Raw genomic sequence first — 14,418 nt, 5'->3', positions numbered from 1 at the left:
ACAGCTGCACTCACCAGCTGTGAGCCTGACATCTGGCACCCGTGGGTCAGCTCAGTGGCACTCCCACTGCAGCTCCTGCATTGACCATCTGCCCCCTGGTGGTCAGTGTGCGTCATAGCGACCAGTCGATCGGTCAACTGGTCATTTGGTCGCTTAGGCTTTTACATATAGAGACTAGGGGCCCGGTGCACGGAATTCGTGCACTGGGTGTGTGTGTGGGGGGGGGAGTGTCCCTCAGCCCAGCCTGCCCCCTATCACATACTGGGAGCCCTCAGGCGTTGACCCCCATCACCCTCCAATCGCAGGATCGGCCCCTTGCCCAGGCCTGACGCCTCTGGCCCAGGCGTCAGGCCTGGGCAGGGGACCCCCAGACCCCTCCGATTGCTGGCTCTGCCCCTTGCCCAGGCCTGATGCCTCGGCCAGAGGCGTAGACCCCCATCACCCTCCGAACGCCTGATCGGCCCCTTGCCCAGGCCTGACGCCTCCGCCAGAGGTGTCAGGCTTGAACAGGGGACCCCCATCTCCCTCTGATCACTTGCTCCACCCCCTGCCCAAGCCTTACGCCTCTGACCCAGGCTTCAGGCCTGGGCAAGGGGACCATCATATCCCCCCAATCCCCAGCTCCGCCCCCCACACAGGCCTGATGTCTCGGCCAGAGGAGTTGACCCTCATCACCCTCTGATCACCAATCACCGGATCGGCTCCTTGACCAGGTCTGAGGCCTCTGGCAGAGGTGTCAGGCCTGGGCAGGGGACCCCCAGCTCCCCGCAGTTGCAGGCTCCGCCCCTGCCCAGGCCTTCGCTGGCTCCACCCTTACTTCCTGCTATCACTGGCCAGGGCGGCAAAGGCGCCTGATTGTCCAATCATGGCTGGGGGGCAGGGCAAAGGCGGCCCCAGGGCCGCCTTTGCCCTGCCCCCCGGCTCTTAGCTCCCCCCTGGGTTTCCGATCACTGTCAGTGGCAGGGGGCTTCTTCCTGCTTTCCCTTTCGCCTCCCTGCATTGTGCCTACATATGCAAATTAGCCGCCATCTTTGTTGGCAGTTAACTGCCATCTTAGTTGGCAGTTAATCTGCATATAGCCCTGATTAGCCAATGAAAAGGGTAGCACCGTACGCCAATTACCATTTTTCTCTTTTATTAGTGTAGATGAGACCTGGGTCAAGTTAACTGAACCTCTGAGCGTTTACAAAGTGGACAATAATACTTCCTCACCCACTTGTGAGAATTGTATTTAATTGTGTGTAAAACATAGACCATACAATGAGCCTTCCATATATTGCTTTCCTTCCTTTGAATCCCATGCCAGAGTTAACAGGAAGAAGGGCAAAAAGTAAGATGGGAAATGAGTTAGAAAGGGAATGACAGTAGCCCAGTGGGCTATTTGGGCCTTAAATAACCATCTCTCCTGTGGCAGCTCAAAAGCAGGGAAGGAACATTCCCCCACTGAGAGAGAATAATTTATTCACCATCCTTCTCTGCATTCTGCCACCTCCACCCTGAAAAGCCATTTTCTAGTAATCCATTGTAGGTACATCTTTCATTTATTCAACTTCATAAAGCACCTTAGATGGTGCTACTCAAATGTGGTTCACAAACAAGTGTACACATTAAAGAGCTTGCACCAGAATGCAAATCAACTATATCTCAAAGCACTGGTTAGTTCAGTCAACATTTTTTTCACATCAAGACTTTCCCGCTGAATGAAAAAGTGTGCTGATTTACATTCTGGAACAAACACCTTATTTCATTCTGGACCAGTAAAAAACAGTTCACGGAGTAGCGATTTTTAATAGCACTATCTCAGAGTATCTAGTCACTAAATAGTCAATCTTTGAGTTAACCTTAGCTTATTGGTTTGTGGTGGTTGACAGTAGAAGAGGTCCCGACAGATCTGTGTCAGATAACAAACGTTCCAAATGCTCGTGGTAGAGCTTGTGCAGTTGAAAGATAACATCACATCAGACTCAACAGATCTGGGCCTCATGCTTTTGAAAACAAGTGTTTTATTAAACAGAGATAGTGAAGTGTACAGGCTGTGCCGAATGCTAACCACAAATACCGCTCATGAGCACCTTGTGGAGACGGGCATCCCACTGAAGACTTGCCAGCAAACTGTACTCAACATACAATTTAACCAAAAACGAAGGGGACTGGTGTTTACGAAAGAGATTTTGTAATGGTACAAAATGTTGCCAGGCTACACAGCTGAAGGCAATTACCTCTGCAATCCTGAAGATTTCAAGAAATGTTTTGGTTGCCACTCTCATTATGACACTTGTAGATGGCTCTTAAGTAGGGACTGTCTTACTGAGATGGACATTTCACCTTTTTTGTGGCCATCACCATTATCTGGCCATTTTTTTTATTTTTTTTTTTATTGATTTTTTACAGAGAGGAAGGGAGAGAGATAGTTACAAACATCGATGAGAGAGAAACATCGAACAGCCTCCTGCACATCTCCTACTGGGGATGTGCCCGCAACCCAGGTACATGCCCTTGACCAGAATCGAACCTGGGACCTTTCAGTCCACAGGCCAACGCTCTATCCACTGAGCCAAACCGGTTTTGGCTATCTGGCCAATTTTTATTGAAAAGATATGAAATGCTTTCAACCAGCAATAAAATGTGGCTATCCAAAAAAATCAAACAAAGCCCATAGGGACTAGAAACTTTTAGAGTGGAATGAAAATGTATTCTGTAATTTAAATCTAAATCCAGTTTGGGCAAGTTATTTTTAAATGTACTTTATGGCACAGAAACTGCATGTGCCCAAAGAGGGCTATGGGAGGACTGTTTGTAAGAGCAGAAAATGGAAAGCAACCCAAATTCCAACAAGCGGTGAGTGGATAAATAAAACTATGGTGCACCCATATAATGCTGTAATAAGCAGCAATTCAAAAGAAAGAGATGGCTCTATATGTATTGGAATGGAGAGAAAAGACATTTTAAGTGAGAAGAAATAATGTAGGCAGCAACTCAAAATACCCTGTTTATATAAAATAATTTTAAATCTACCTACAAAACAATTTCTAATTGCATCTGTGTGTAAATATACAGAAAAGGGAATTGAAGAATCTGCCAACTGCTAAAAGTGCTTCTGAGGAGAGGAACGTATAGTTTTTGTGGCAAAGACAGAGAGAGAAAAGGGGAAGGGAAAACATCCAGGCAGGGAGGGAGGGAAAGAAAAGAAAGGAAGTTATAATAACAGCGTTCTATGTATTTAAATAAAAATATTTCATTTCTTAACTAGTGGTTGATTGTTATCATTACCCTCATCATCTCCTTGAGACACGAACTAAACTTGGATCCAGGTCTTGAATTGCTACCAGTTCCCATGAAACTTGGATATTTTAAAGAACTCTCACACCCCTGTCAGCTTAGCGATTATTTACAGAAACCACTGTCTGGGTAGGTATGGTTACAGATTTTAGTTAGCTGTGACTAGCCACCGAGCAGAACCCTAAAAAAAAAAAATTTAAAAAAAAACACATGCTTTCATCCCCTGCTGAGAACCTTTCCATCCAGCTTTCCAATTGACTCAGTACCTCAGAAAACTAAGAACCATGACTTCAGAGTACTGATATCTGAGAAGAGTGGCACACTCTCATAGCGCTTTTCACAATTCATAAATCCTCATATTTCTGACTTTATTTTATTTCAGATACCCAGGTTCTAGAGGAATGTTTATCTGAGGCAGAAAATTATTAATTTTCAATAATAATGACAGCTAACATCTACAAAGTGCCCATCTCTATTCCAGGTGCTTAAATGTTAACTCAGCTCACAACAATCCTATAAGGTAGTACTATTATTACTCTCATTTTACAGGTGAGGAAATTAAACAGAAATGTTAGGTGACTTGCCCAAAGTACAATGATAAATATTCTCATCCTTATACAAGGAGACACATTGTCATCATCCCTGATCTACAATGCCAGACCCGGAGGTTTTGATTCACTAAAGTTGAATTGCTATTGAGCATATACAGTATCTAAGGCTAGACTTCGATCATTCCATTCAGAAGCTCTAGCTGGGGCAGTTACAGGTCGAAGGATAAAATGTGAACTCATCCTGTGTCTGAAGCTGGGGAGAGCCCACAGTTACTCATTACCACAATCTGAATCTGTCTGATGCTACCACCAAGCATACATAGGGCAGCGGAGCACTCAGGTGACGTCACCTTACCACATACATCGGCAAGACGTTCTCAAGTATCCATGGGTTTCACCTGCACAGGAGTTTGTCTAGTCACCTGGTTTCTCTCAGCTCTCAGAAAGAATGCATGGAATAATAAAAATCTAATCTCTGTTAATGCTTCACCCAACCACTAGAACTGACATAAGTTCCCACTCTGTGTCTACATCTATAGTAGTTTCTAATCCAGTACAGGAATATAAAAGTTAATAGCTCTTCTTTTCTGCTTAGCAAGCAACACTAGGCTTAAAATAGAATCTTCATTCCCTGTGTGATTTGCTACTATTAGACTGTGATGGTAATATTTTAGAATCTGTTTTAATAAGCCACATGCAGTGCACTGTATATGACATCAGGTACAGCCAGATCCAGGGGTTCAAATAATGTTAGAATCTGATACCTCTCCACTCTGCTTGATCATGTAGGCTCCCCTTCATGTAGGTATGGCCCGTCACAACTTCAAGTCCAAAGGCAATTGTGTGCCTCTTTTCCAGTCATTCATGCAACGGCCCAGGACTAGTTTTGACTGGGCCTGTTGACTTGGCTTGAGTCAAATGCCCACCCCTAAACATATCACTATGATCATAGGACTGCTATGCTGACTGGCAGGTGTAGGCTACAGGCAATACTGGAGACAGGAGAGTACAGAAATGATGCTTCCACAGGGGGAACGCAGAGCTAGGAAATCAGAAGAATTGGGATGGATCCTGGGCTAGGCAAGCAAAAATCAATGGCACTGGAACACAGTGGTGGGGACACAGCAACTGAGTAAAGATTCCGTGTTAGTAAATTTGTTCCTGTACATTGGTCCACCAGGGTAAAGAGGAACAGTGTAGGAGTATTTTGGTCCTTGTTATGATTGTGGTAGAGAAAGCTGCCTTTAAATGCAGTATTTGGTTAAATGGGAAAATACAGAATCATTATATTTGGTCTGAAAATTATATTCTACTAGAGGCCCGACGCATAAAATTCGTGCAAGGGGCTTGGCCCTCGCAGCCCCTCACAGCCCCGGCTTCATGGGGAAGGTCATCTGGACAGTCATCCGGACGGTTGGTCAGCTATTTGGTCTAATTAGCATATTCGCTTTTTATTATATAGGGTTGCTGATCTTGTGACAGAATGGTTCTCCAACTCACTATAGACAACATTCATTCATTCATATGCTCATGCATTCATGCAGTCTTGAGGAATGTACTGAATATCTGCCATGTGGAAAAAGCACCAGGGGTCACCCTCAAATAAATGACAGCCTTTGAAGGTGAATCTTCTAAGCAGTGTCCCACAACTCTCTCACTATGGACTGTGTTCTTCCCACTAGTCCTGTGAAGTAGGTCCATGGTGCTTGTGACATTTCTGAGAGAATAAAACAAAAATTTACTCTGGGTGATTTCTAAATCTTTTTATAATGGAAAGTTCCAAACAAAAGTATAGAGTATAATAAACTGGAATGCACCATCACCTAGTTTCAACAGTTATTAAATATGGATGATCTTATTCCACCTATACCTGACTCATTCCCCATTTTCTGATTGTTTTGAAGTAAATCCTAGACAGCATCTATATATATGAAAACCTAAGTGACCATTTGACCGTTTGACCAGTAGTTATGACACCCACTGACCACCAGGGGGCAGATGCTCAACACAGGCATGGAAACATGGAACAGACTGAATCTCAGAGGGAAGGGGGGAGAGGGGAGGTCAGGAAGAGATTAACCAAAGATCTTATATGCATAATAGAGGCCCGGTGCACAGATTCGTGCACTGGTGGGGTCGCTCGGCCTGGCCTGCAGGGATTGGGCTGAAACCAGCTCTCTGACATTCCCCAAGGGATCCCAGATTGCAAGAGGGCGCAGGCCAGAACGAGGGACCCCACCAGTACATAAATCCATGCACTGGGCCTCTAGTATTGTCTATAAATATTTAGCATCTATCTCTAAAAAGTAAAGACCAATTTTTTTTGGACAAAGCCATTTATTATAATTATACCTACAATAATCCTTTAATATCAAAACATCCAATTAGAGTTCATATTTCCCCAATTGTCTTTTGTTCTTCCTTATTTTTTACAATCAGTTTATTTGAAACAGCACCCAAATAAAGTTGGGATTGTAATTGGTTGATATGTCTCTTAGATCTCTTCTAAACTGTAGGTTCCCCTCTCCCTCACTTTATTTATTTTGCCTTGAAAAAAATTATTTTTTAAACCAAGTCTTTTGTCCTACACACATGACTGAATTTTAAGGCTATGTTCATGAAGCTTTTACAGCAATCAGTTGTCGGCCAGAGCATCAGAACACTCCCAGCACAAGTGGTTAAGAGCAAGAATTCTAAAGCCTGACTGCCTGGGTTTACATCACTGCTTTGCCCCTTATTAGCCATCCTAGAGGCCCGATGCACGAAATTCATGCAAGGGGCCCGGCCCTCGCAGCCGCGGTGGCTGCCTTGGCTTTGTCTGGAAGGTCGTCTGGACGGACATCCAGAGGACGTCTGGAAGGTCGTTGGCTGTCCAGTCTAATTAGCATATTATGCTGTTATTATTATACATGACTTAACCTCTCTGTGCCTCAGTTTCTCATCTTTCAAATGAGGGTGACAATAGTACCTATCTCATTGGAATACTGAGGATTAGATGGCCTAGTGGATGTGCAATGATTAAAACAGTGATGCTTAGAATACAGTAAATGATACTTTATACAAAAGAGGAAGTTGAGGGCCAGGGAAGCTGATTCATCCCACTGGTTTAGTATTTTCAAACCACTGATAAACAAAGGCTCTCATGTAGTGGGTATCACTCTGACCCTGACCATCCTGTTGTTAAAGCACTAGAATAACTTTAGGAACCTTCCCAGGCCTCAGTCTCCTGATCTGAAAACTGGGAGAGTCGGAGATGTGTCTAAGGGGCCTGAGATCCCTCGTAGGAGAAATTCCAGCAGAAGATGCGCTAGCAAGCTTTGCAGGGGAGTCATCCAGGCCACCACAGAGCAGCACCTCCAAATCAGTACCGACCATGCAGCCTTTAGATTCCCTGAAACGGTGTCTGCCCCATCCTGCCAACAGAGAACCCTAAGCCACCCCAGGCCTCCAGGAGATAAGCCTCACAGCGCCAGCCGCTACTTCCTTAGCCTGACTCAGAGTCCAGACCTGGTCCCCACCACTCCCCTGATAACCTGACTCACGCAGGCCCTAATGGCAGCTTTCCGCATTACTCACTGTGGCCAGCCTGTGATGGGGATGCCTCTCCCAGACAGGCAGTTTCTGCAGCAGGAGAGTAGCCTCATTAGATGTGACTGTAGTTTGCCTTTGCTTCTCCAAGCCCTGGCAGCGAAACGGGACCTTCGTCCCACAGAGGTGAGCGGGGCGAGATGCAGCTGATCCGTTCCTCAGGCAGACATCGGTGGGGCCCTAAGGATGTGGAAGGCCGTTCTGCAGAGCGGCGCCCTACGCTGCAGATGGACAGCTAGGACAGTCCAGCCTTTCTGAACATAGCTGGCTGTGGTTTTTCCCTCTCAGGGTGCTTGATTCCATTTCAATTAATACAGGATGATTTATATGATCTCAGTTTGAGCATCTAAGAATAAACTACTTACCCAAAACCACTTTTATTGTATCCAAACGCAGTATCTTCAGCGTTTGTGCTCCCTGAAATTCTAAACACATTTTTAAACCACCGGGAAGGAGGGCAAGAGAGACATAAGGGCACAAAACAAGAAGGTCACTATGAGAGTCTCCCCAAATTACAGGTGTTCAGCCTCTGCTCAAAAGACAGGCTTTTTGAAATGGGTGAGGGGTGTTACTCTCCTCATGAGTATCTTTCTGAAACATGTGTGAGGCAGTTCAATGCTCATAAACACTCACATATCTGTGGTCAGGGAGCACTGGGCGATGCCCTGCATTTGCCACAACTTTTATTATTCACCCAGACTTTTATTTGAGAAGAATTTGGTTTATTAAGCCTCTTCGTATATACTTGTGCCCTAAACCTGCAGAGCAGCACGTATATAGGTGAAAGTGAGAGAGAGAGAGAATGTGTGTGTGTGTGTGTGTGTGTGTGTGTGTGTGTGTGTGTGTGTGTTGGTCAGGTTCTCTAGAGAAAGAGAATAGCATGTATAGATAAAGAGGAGGACATTTATCTTAAGGAATTTGTTCATGTGATTATGCAGGCTGACAAGTTCAAAATCTGCAGGTCCAAAAAGCCTGCCAGTCTGGAAACCTGCGGAAGAGCTGATGATGCAGTTCAAGTCTGAAGGCTGTTTGCTCAGCTCCTTCTTGCTCTTGCTCAGAGGACATCAATGTTTTGTTCTATTCAAGCCTTCCACTGATTAGATGAGGCCCACCTCTGTTATTCAGGGCAATCTGCTTTACTCACAATTCACCAATTTAAATGTTACTCTCATGCCAAAGCATCCTCACAGAAACATTCAGAATAATATTTGACCCACTATCTGGGTACCATGACTCAGCCAAGTTGACACACAAAACTAACCATCATAAAGTGCAAGTGGGCCCTAACTGGTTTGGCTCAGTGGATAGAGCGTCGGCCTGCGGACTGAAGGGTCCCAGGTTCGATTCCGGTCAAGGGCATGTACCTTGGTTGCGGGCACATCCTCAGTAGTGGGTGTGCAGGAGGCAGCTAATTGATGTTTCTCTCTCATCGATGTTTCTAACTCTCTATCCCTCTCCCTTCCTCTCTGTAAAATCAATAAAATATATTTTTTTTAAAAAGTGCAAGTGAGAGGAGAAAGAAAGGTGATAACATTTCCCGGAGCTCAGATCCAAACAGCAGTGTGGCAGAGATCTGGAGACCCTGGGTAGAGCCACCTGCCTGCCCTCCTGTCCTCTCCTGACAGGTAGTTGCCAGATAACAAGGTGCATGAGCTCATGTGCACAAGCAGAGGCCCTTCTCCTTCCTCCCGCCTCCCCAGGCATCCCTCTATCCATGCACTCCAGACTACCGACTGAGTGCCTATGTGCAGGGCACTGAGGCCACAGCTATAATTGAGACTCAGTTCTTCTGTGCACTTAAAAATGGTTAAAATGATCATTTTTGTGTTGTCTATTTTATCACAATTTAAAATATTTAAAAATACTTAGTTCTTGCCATCAAGGATCTTAAAGTCAAGAGAGAGAGAGAGAGAGAGAGAGAGAGAGAGAGAGAGAACAGATACAAAGCTCACTGTTAATGTAGGGGCTCACCCATGGTAAGACAGGGCAAGCAGAGAGCCCAGAGCCCATGCAGATCAGGAGAACCTGCGTTCGCTCACCTGCTCACCTCATCCTTCCGTCCCCTGTGATCAAAGCTGCGCTGGACATAATAATCTCCTGGCACAACACCAACCGGCCTGCCAGCCAGTTCCCTCTTGTTGCCCAGAAATGACAGTCTCACTTCTCTAGTCCTGCAATTCCATGGAACAGGTCCTCAGACTAATAACTTGTCTCAAGTTGTAAAGTTTGTTAGTATTTATTCACTAAAGTGTCAATTTTTATTGGTGGAAAGAGCATTATTATAGTAACATTTTTAAAATTCAACCATAATCTCACAACCTGACCACACCCAACCACAGCAGTCAAATCCTCAGACCAAAAATCTTGGTGTAATCCATGACTCCCCTGTGTCTCCCACACCCTACTTCCAAATCACCAGGAAATCCTGTCAATTCTACCTTCAAACTAGGTCCAGAATCTCCCTATCCCACACCTCCGCCGCTACCACCCCAATCTGAGTCATCCTCCTCTCCCCCTACACAACTGCTGTAGTCTTATAACTGGACTGCCTGCTTCCACCCTTGCCCCCAACAATCTGTTCTCCACACAGTGGCTAAGTTGTCCTTTCAAAATGTAAGGTAATGCCATGCCTCTGCAAAATCCTCCAATGGCTTCACATAATGACCCATTACCCCATGACCTCATCCTGGTACTGTCCCCCTTGACTCACTCTGCCCAGTTACAACCACCTCTTTGCTCTCGTATGTTACATGCCAAGCCTACTCCTGTCTCAGGACCTTTGCACTGGCTGTACCCTCTGCCCAAAACACTCTTCCCCCATAGAGTCACATGAATACAACGTCCCCACTTCCCTCAAGCCCTTGTTCAAACATCATCTTCTACTTAAAGGTGCAACACTCACCCACACTTTTTACCCTGATTATCTTTTATTTTTCCATAGCACGTATTACAGAATGTCCTCACATTCTCACATATCCTAACATATTGTATAATTTACTCCTTTGTTACAATTATTGTTTACTCTCTGTCTCCATCCCACTGAATGATAATGCACTAGGACAGGTATTTTTTGCCTATTTTGCTCACCTGGCATAGTGTCTGGCACACAGTTAAATAAATAGTTGTTGAATGAATAATGAAAACAAAGTACACATTCACAAAGCAGCACTCCCCAGTCCCAGGCTCCCGCTTCTCCGGGCTCCAAACCTGAAAGGAGGACGTGAGGGACTTTTCTCTAAAATGATCAGAAAGCCTTCCCAGGCTAGCATTCCCTCTGTGATGAAACACGTCACTACAGGACATCGGAAGCTTTTCATCAGGGCAACCTAGACACGGGTACTGGACTGAATGAGAGCAGTGAATAGCTCCATCTAGGTTGACATTTTGTTGGAACAAGGTCATATGCCAAGGGCTGGCTGAATCACATGACCCTTCAGTCACCACCAACAATTTCCCCCCCAAAAAACCCCCAACAATATAAATATTACTATCTTTGTAACAATCCCAGGCATCTATACTAATAAAAGGGTAATATGCAAATTAACTGTCACTCCACGACAAAGATGGCAGCGCCCATAGCCACAAAGATGGCAGTGCTGGCCGGAGCCACAGAGCCAGCTGGAGTGGCAGGACACTTGGCTTCCTTTGGGTGGGATGCTTGGCTCCCACAAGCCCTGGCCGGCCACTGAGAGCCGGCCTCTGGGCGGCGGCCACGGAGCCTGCGGGAGGTGGCTCCGGCCCAGAGCCAAGGTGGGAGGCGGCGGCCAGAGCGAAGGCCCGGGTCCCGGGTGCCAGAGGGAAGCCAGTGCCAGCAGCCAGGGGAAGGAAGGCCTATTCTTGCATGAATCCTCGTGCATCAGGCCTCTAGTTTAGTAATAAAAAGTTGTTCTTTTTTGTTTTTTACAGGAACATCAGTTGGCCTTTGCCTGTTAACAGGCATTCTGTGTCGGTGACACATACTGGAGATTGAGAAGGAGACACCCTAGATGGGAAGGTCACGTGACACTGTGGGTGTTATAGACACAAATCCGGTCAGCTCCTTGGCCAGCATCCCCTGTGGCCCAGTCTCTGTCGCCCCTATCTCTCTTCTTCTGGTATTGATTCCCCTCTCCCTTCCCCAGCCACAAGCTTAGCCAACCAGAGCTCCTCCTTGGGTAATTTCTAAATGGTGCTGGTAGGGTAGAGCTTCTTTCTTTACAGATTGTTAAGCCACATGGACATAAAACAAAGTTCAATTAAAATAAGAATATAGATTCATTAAGGAATTAGTAAATGAATGGACGGATTTTTTTAAAGCAAAGTTATCTAATTAGAAGAAAAACATAAATTTTGGATCCAGAACAATCTCAGCTCTGAATCCCAGCCTCAGTATCTGAGTCTTTGGGAAAGAAGTGTAACTACTGTTAGTTCTCTATCACCTCCTCATAAAGTTGTTGTTAGAAAAACCTAACACCAACCGGCCGTATGGGCCTTTCCCCTTAACACATTGAACCAACAACAGTGACCCAAAGCCACTGCAGCATTTTTGACATTGGGATTATGGAAATTTGCATCTCACTGATCAATCTCAACTAAATGACAAAGTTATGATTTGTGGATTTTTAAAGTAGATGACTGAAAAGATACTTTTATCAAAGTTACCACATTTAAAATAAGCTTTCAGAAATATTTCCTTTTTTGAGTTAAAAATTTTTGCAAATTAATTTGCTAACCTAATGATCTCACAACAGCTCATTGAGTTTATATATTGTTGAACACTCGGTTTCACTTTATAAATAACAGGTAAATAAATAAAATATGGCAAGAGTTACTCTATACACCAACAGCAAAGAAATAAATAAGAATTTTCTGTCAAATAAAAATTTTTAAATGTCCCTTTTAAAGTTTTGCTCCTTTCTTTTATGAATTTCAGGGCAATAGATGCAAATGAGAAAAATATTCCACTTGCTTTTGTCATTTATTTTCATCAATATGTAAATTGGAAGCTATTTAGAATTCCAATACAGAAAAGAAAGGAGATCAGAAGAAATAATACAAATGTCCTTCACCTAAAAGTTTGGTTAAATAATTTAAAATAAATCCATAAAATGGAACACTGGGCAGTAGATAAAGAGATTACATGGATCTGATTTTACTGGCAAGGTAGTGTGTTACCAACGCAGGGGCAAAATAGCATCTGTAATATACACCCGGTGATGGAAAATTACAGATTCTGTGCTCTGCTTCATAGCCTCCTGTACTTCCTCTCTCTTACCCCTCAAGAGCCTTTATTATTATTCCTTAGTTAATATTTAATGTCCCTGCCAGACTGTGTGCTCGATGATAGCAGGAACCCTATCTTTAGCCCAGCACCTAGGGCACATCATCTGTGGTCAACAGAGACCTGCTGAACCAGGGGGAAGTGCCTTAATCAAAGGAAATGAGCTGGGTCTGGATGATCCCTGCTTCCTATCCAAGCTGCTGACAAATCGTCCGTTTAATCATCTGTTCTAGAATTTTGCCCAGGATTATATCAAGACTGTGGAATTTACCATTTTGCCTTATTCATTTTGGTTCTCTGTTTGCCTGGTCTTCCTCATTCGATTGTCAGCTCTTCGAAGCTAGGGTCTGTGTTCTGTGTTGCTGTTCTGTAATGCCCAGGAAAATGCTCTGTTCAAAGTGGAGGCCTTTTGAGCAACTGAATGACTTGGCAAGTACCACCTCCTAAGAGAACAAAAAATTGGAGTCAGAATAATTTTATAACCACGACCACTCACTTCACAGGCCACACACTGAAATGGTTTTAAGTCAATTGACTCTTTTATTCCACAACAATCCTCTGAGAAAAATACTACAAGCCCCATTTCACAGATGAGGCACCCGAGGCTTCAACAACTCCCAGGGACTCACCCCAAGTTACCCAGCTGGTAGGAAAAAGAACAGACCCACTGGTGTGGCTCAGTGGCTGAGCATCAGCCCATGCCGCAAGAGGTCACCTGTTCCATTTTCAGTCAGGACACGTGCCGAGTTGTGGGCTCGATCCCCAGTAGGGGTCATGCAGGAGGCAGCTGATCGATGTTTCTCTCTCCTCAATGTTTCTCTCTCTCTCTCCCTCTCCCTTCCCCTCTCTCTAAAAATCAATAAATACTTTTTTTTTAAGAAAATTAGAGTTGTACTGTGTACCAAGATTGGAGCCAGGTTTTTGTAACTCCGAGGTCCATGCTCTTAATCACTTGTGGCCATCCCATCCCACTCCTCCAGCAGCTGGCCACCCTTCCCTCAGGAAATACCTGGGTACAGATGTATCATGTCCATCTGATTGGCAATTTGGTGCATAAGGAAGAGGCTGGAAGACAACTTGCTAAGTTAATCTCTCCAAACTCTGGTGTTTGTTTAGACCAGGGGTGGGCAAACTTTTTGACTCGAGGGCCACAATGGGTTCTTAAACTGGACCGGAGGGCCGGAACAAAAGCATGGATGGAGTGTTTGTGTGAACTAACATAAATTCAAAGTAAACATCATTACATAAAAGGGTACGGTCTTTTTTTTTTTTTAGTTTTATTCATTTCAAACGGGCCGAATCCGGCCCGCGGGCCATAGTTTGCCCACGGCTGGTTTAGACAGTGGCCATCAGAGAAAATACTTTGCTGATTGCTGCCCTTGGCTCCTGCACAAAAGCAGAGAAGCCATAAATCCTGGTCAGAGGCCTGCGAACAGCCTCTCCAAACTGCCTGGGTCAGGAAGCCTTTTGATAATGCCCTCCCCATCCCGTTTGGCTCTTTTAAGTAAGTAAGCTCCGCAGAAGGAAGCAGCGTTGACTATTTCCCACACAGAGTCTTTCTCTTGTGGAGGGAGACTCATACACACAAGTAAACAGGGGAGAAGACTTGAGGGAATTAAAAGAATACAGTCCAACTCTAAGGACAAATGAAGGATGTTTGGCTGTCATTGCAAGAAGCTTCTGGTTGATACATACTTTCTGGTACTTCCTTGCTGATTTCTTAGCTTCACACCGCAGGCC

This window comes from Myotis daubentonii, chromosome 1, assembly GCF_963259705.1.
Source record: "Myotis daubentonii chromosome 1, mMyoDau2.1, whole genome shotgun sequence".
Lineage (NCBI taxonomy): Eukaryota > Metazoa > Chordata > Mammalia > Chiroptera > Vespertilionidae > Myotis > Myotis daubentonii.
Note: the sequence above shows the minus strand (reverse complement) of the source record.